Source organism: Misgurnus anguillicaudatus, chromosome 10, assembly GCF_027580225.2.
Source record: "Misgurnus anguillicaudatus chromosome 10, ASM2758022v2, whole genome shotgun sequence".
Lineage (NCBI taxonomy): Eukaryota > Metazoa > Chordata > Actinopteri > Cypriniformes > Cobitidae > Misgurnus > Misgurnus anguillicaudatus.
This window is the reverse complement of record NC_073346.2, coordinates 28,176,859-28,182,858: the sequence shown is the minus strand read 5'-3', so window position 1 is coordinate 28,182,858 and position 6,000 is coordinate 28,176,859. Positions and strand designations below refer to the sequence as shown.

Here is a 6,000-nt window from a genome sequence, read left to right as displayed (position 1 = left end):
CATTTGTTCAAGAGATCAGTTTAGCAACTAATCAGACCTTAAAAAAAAACGAAACCGGAAGTAAGGTTCGGATCCAGACGTGTATCACGTGCGTCCGATGAAACAGTCTATACACACACGTTTTCTTAATTTGAGGCTGCAATGTCTTTCTTTGTTCTGTATAGAACCCAAATGCAGTTTTTTTGTAAAGTATTTTCTGATTACTAGAAATGTTTGTATCGAGCGGTTTAATGGCTCAGGACAAACAAGAAACATATAAACAACTTTCACAAAGTCAGTGATTGTCCAGGAAACATTGTGTAGTTTTAAAGGGGCCATGGCATGGAAAAAGATCAACCCAGTAACTTAGTTTTGGTAAACCATTCTCTACAAGCACATGAAAAAATAGGTAGTTGAAATTTGACTCTCCTTATGATGTCATAAGGAGCTCTTATTAGAATAATACCACCCCTTAATCTGCACTATCCAACCACAGCACTGCCATTTAGTGCAGAGAAAAGCACAATTGAGTTTTAATTGCAACAAACCACCATCATTGTGATAAATATTTAAATTTCATCAGCTCATTTGCATTTTAAAGGACACACCCAAAACGGCACATTTTTTGCACACACAGACAAAGTGGCAATTTTAACATGTTATAATAAATTATTTATATGGTATTTTGAGCTAAAACTTAACATATGTGCTTTGGGCACAGTAAAGATTGATTTGACATCTTAAAAAAGTCTTGTGCCCCTTTAAGAATCAAGTGTACTTTGGGTATTTTTTATTTTTTAGATATTGTGTTGCAAACTTTTTATAAACATTTCTCATGTCAAATAAAAATTAAATAAAAAAAAAAACTCTTAATTTTTTCAACATTTTCAGCATTTTCCAGATTCTGCAACTTTGTATATGTAATAGGGTGGTCCTTATTTTTTCAACTTTTAAAAGTTCATGCTCTCATCCCACAAATATGTTTGAATAAATAAATAATAAAAAATGGGGCAAATTGTTTCAATATTATTTAATATTTAGAGGTTCCTCAAGACCTTTGAAGTTTAACACACTTGCATATTATGTGAAACTTATATATTTGTTTAATAATATATTCTTATGGCAGCAATGGACTTATTTAACAATGCTCCTTGCAATTAAAACTCCTGTTTTAGTTGTGATATGTCTTTCAAAGCAAGAAAGCTTCAATGTGAATGGACAATACACTGAAACAATGGCTGAAGCAACACAAAGCAAGTCCGCTATATTGTTACTCGGATCGGAAAACACTGAAATAACTGGAACAAAGTTACCCTCCAAGAAGCAAGTTTTATGGTGTGCGTTTTTAAACTGTATAATTTTTGCAAAATATGTGATTTCAGAAATATTCAAAGGCTTTGAGCAACCTTTAGATATTGTAGGAACAGTTAAAAATTTTGCACAGTTTGTTTTTTATTGATATCGTAAAACATTTAGGGGTGAGAGTTGAACATTTAAAAAAAAATTTTTTTGGCCCATTATAAGGACCACCCTAATATGTAAACTTATGAAATCAACTGTACAGGTGTCACAGAAAATCTACATGTACACTTTCTAGGAATAATTTCTAATTACTACTAAAATACAGAAACGGGTGTACATTAAACTATTCAACTTTGGCTATAACACATTTACAGAGACTTTCCTGAAGAGTTGCATAATGTTCTTCCAGTATGTTTAGCTATTTACCCCTTGCACTCCTGTGGGAATAGGTTAACTGTATTAAAGTCTATGCTGATGGTTAACCCCACTAATAGTCCCCAGGTGGGCCATGCTATTGCACCATTAATGCAACTCAGAAGCTTTTCTCCTGCTAAAGAGTACAAGTGAGTCAGGGAATTGTGGGAATTCTGCTGACATCAGCAACCTAGTGTGCATCCCCCAGATGGGCTTTCTCATGAAACCCTTGCTCTGGATGTGTTGTACTAAAATTGCATAACATATTTGATTTTGGTTATTATGATGCCTGTTAATTATGAAGGAATTTTGGAGGGTCCCCTTAAAATAAAGAAAACCGGGACATGGAATTTTTGGAATGTTCCATGACGTCACCCCACAGTGCCCTGACAGCGAGGAGGGAGTTAAAAAATTAAGATACTCCATTAGCCAATCGACGTCGCGAAAGGGTACTACCTCATGTTTATTAATCACTCCGAGAGCAAGGAAGGGGGCGGGGCCCTCGGGCGTCGCGTGCTGGGCGGTGCGGTGTGAAATGTTTGCGTTGTGCGACGCCGCTTCTGTTGTTGTCGTCGCGACGATCAGCTGAACGCATGATTGCGCGTCCAGTTTGACAAGCAGGAGGGGAAGCCCTTTTGCCTCACAAACGTCCAAATAACGCAGAGAGAGATAGAGGCGTAGGCAGCCGTACCGTTTGACAGGAGATGGGATGCGGAGCTCGCGCCACGCTGCTGTAAAGAGTCAATGGCTTCGGCGTCACAGCTGTGTCAGGTACTGTCTTGAGGAAATATTAATGTTTTCATGTTTTCGCGCATGTGTCTTGGTCGATAGTAGAGATGTCAATAGGTTTTTGGGTGCATTAATAAGCATATTTATTGTAAGTTTTATTTTGCGTGATGTATACAGTCTGTAGCCAAAACTTACACACGGCAATGATATGCAATTGGTATGTAAAACTCTTAAATATTAGGCACCTCATACGTTCAATGTGAGTGTAATGTAACTTAATGTAAACGATGCGGCGAATGTCAGTCAAATCAGCTGTTTTCATTGTTCAAACAAGTTGCTGCATTGTACAAAAAATACGATGGACGCTTACGTTTTCAGCCTATTGTTTTACACACATTTCATTTAGCATTCTTTTGTCCAAATATTATCATTAGTATGTGTGTTCCCTGGTGTCGAACCCATGACCTTTGCGTTGTTAACGCAATGCTCTACCAATTGAGCTGCAGGAACGCACGAGGGAGCATTTAACATGATGTCTTAGGAGCCTACAATTAGCATAGTACACAAAGCTATGTTTACAAATGGGAATAGTAATAGTGTTTTCTCCCGACGACCAGCCAAGAATAACGTTTTGCTACATAAGAGTAACATTGTAAACCACACACCACAGGAATCTGACGCTGTTCAAATTCTTGGAAATGATAGGACAGACGGAGTCCCCTGAGTGGGGGCTTGACGCAAAGCACAAGAGATCTGGCCGTAGAAAAATGATACAGCAACTAAAAAGCTAATGATATCATGCAAAAAGCTAGGGATTTTCAAGATACCGCGATACGATCTTGTATAATGACGTTAGGCTGCGTAGTGTGTACTGTACAGTATTATAAGCCACTACCTGAACAGTGCCACATCAAGGGCGTTTTGGGACTGTTAACAATTTAGTGTGTCATTATGATGGATTAGGTTCTGTACTTTGCGAGGTTCTCTTTGGAAATTCATGATCATGAATGTGTCCATCTAACATTTTATATTTTATGCATTTATCAAACGCTTTTATCCAAAGCAACTTGCTGTGCATTACAAGGTAAACATTTTAACAGCATGTGTGATCCTTGGGATTCAAAAATGTGCACTGCATACACAGTGCCCTACTAGCTGAGTAACAGGGACAGGGACCCCTTTGACCCCTTATATATATATATATATATACTCTAATAAACATGGGTGTGGACAAATATAGATGCTTTATGCAAATGTTTACACGAGCCTCTTTACATTTTCGACAGAACCAATAGCCATTGTTTTTTATATGAATTTTCCTATCAGAAGACCCCTTTCTTTCCCCATTTTTGTTTGCTGCTGCATCATTTGTGACCCGTGTTGGCAAATTGAGTCATTTTCAAAAATTAGGTTTTTATATATTTTGACATTCTCTATTAAAAAACTTCAAAACAATTCATGATTTGTTGGAATCTGACAAAATATGACAAAGCTACATCTGTTTGAAGTGAGACAGGGTCAGCAAAGTTAATTTTGAGAAAAATCCAAAATTACCACAAAAATGACCACATCCATACCTTAAAATCACTGGTAAAATGAATAGATTTAGCACACACAACGTCAAAAACAATATCAATATTTGTTACTTTTTCATTTTTATTGTTCGGTTGACATTGAAACAGATAGCTTTAAGATCTACTGTAATGCAAGGATCTCTTAAATAATGTTACACATCAGATATTTTCTCAACAGTTAATCATGTTCACTTAAGACATAACAGATTATATCTGTGTGTATTTTTTTAATATTTTTAACTGTAATTGTGTGTGTATATGCACTCGCATGTTTGTGTGCACGCGCTTCAGATGTGTCAGTTAGCGTGAGAGAGATTGCTTTTGAGTCTTGTCGCTCTTAATAACTTTTTTAACATCAATCAGGTCCCGAACTTTATATCTCTTAATAATTATTTGAACATCAAGCAAGTCCTGCACTCTATTTTCTCATTCAAATATATATATATATATATATATATATTTGCAGTATTTTTGTACAGTGTGAAATCAGCAAAAACACGGGAAAACGCTTCTAAGTGGGAAAAAGCTGTTGTGCGATAGACTGTACTAACAGATTTAACAAGAATTTTAAGCTGTCCATTTTGCAGGCCTCAAAACAACTCTGAAATGACCTGAAAACAAAGATGGAGGGTTATTCTGGTTTCTCTTCACACTTTATGCAGTTATTTGAGAAATGTATAAGCAAAGTTGTTAAATAATAATAATAATAATACCTTTCATTTATATAGCGCTTTTCTCAGTACTCAAAGCGCTTTACATATGAATGGGGGAATCTCCTCATCCACCACCAATGTGCAGCATCCACCTGAATGATGCAACGGCAGCCATATTGCGCCAGAACGCCCACCACACACCAGCTTATTAGTGGAGAGGAGATAGAGTGATATAGCCAATTAGTATGAGGGATGATTAGTAGGCCAATGGGCAAGTTTGGCCCGGATGCCGGGGCACACCCCTACTCTTTTTCGAAGGACATCCTGGGATTTTTAATGACCACAGAGAGTCAGGACCTCGGTTTAACGTCTCATCCGAAGGACGGTGCTTTTTGACAGTATAGTGTGCCCATCACTGGGGTGTTAGGACCCACACAGACCACAGGGTGAGCACCCCCTGCTGGTCTCACTAACACCTCTACCAGCACCAACCTGGTTTTCCCAGGTGATCTCCAATCCAAGTACTGACCCTGCTTAGCTTCAGTGGGCAGGCTGTAGCAAAGTTGTTGCTTATAAAGATGATTTGTGTATGTTTCTCATATGTTTCCTTTAGAAAGTTTGTTTTTGGCCCACTGGCTTAGAGTTGCATCTTCATATGAAGGAAGACTACAATGCATAAAATGCTCATTGTTTGTTTATATTAGACCCAGTGGCTTTTTTTTGATTTTCAGCCTTTTCATTTTGAATACTTGTTTTCTTAATCGTACATTTTTCAAATTATGTTTCTGGGCCACTTTGGGTCTTGCCATTTATTTGGATCAGAACAGTGTATATGGAGAGAAAGCATGAAAGTACAGGGTGGAGTGAGGGGAACGAGATTGGCAAATGACCTGAATTTGCGAAGTTTTGAGTACTGCATTTTAGCTTTTATAATCTGCATTTTGGTTGTTTCACCTGCTTAGATTCTTTTTGTTTTCATTTTTTTTATTTAAATCCCAAAGCCAGTCATTGATTGCATTGATTTGTTACTGTTACCTTTAAAAATGTCTGACCACACTCAGATATTAGGTGATTGTTGTCAGTCTTTAGTAAGCATTACAGGCAGTGGCGGCTGGTCAATAGAGGGTGCTGGGGTGCCGCCCCCTTAAAGTTGGCCAGAGAGGAAAGCTACTTGTTAAAGTTGTTAAGTTAAATATATAGGGCAAATTAATAAAAAAATCATTAAGTTGTACTATTTCACTGTTAGTCATGTAATCATTTATAAAAAAAATCAAAACTTAGTTATTTGTGTGTATGTGTCATTTGTTTGTGTCTAAACGAGTTTGTATGCAGGACAGTAAATTTGTTAA

General features: G+C 37.2%; 1 protein-coding gene across 1 annotated transcript in view; it reads left to right on the top strand.

Moving 5' to 3' along the window:
- The first annotated feature begins 2,189 nt into the window (after positions 1–2,189).
- The window catches only part of hivep3b (HIVEP zinc finger 3b), an 82,209-nt gene continuing 78,398 nt past the window's right edge, over positions 2,190–6,000 (top strand). The window contains exon 1 of the mRNA XM_055210577.2: positions 2,190–2,466. The gene's annotated coding sequence lies outside the window, so the exon portion shown is untranslated. The remainder of the gene's footprint in view (positions 2,467–6,000) is intronic.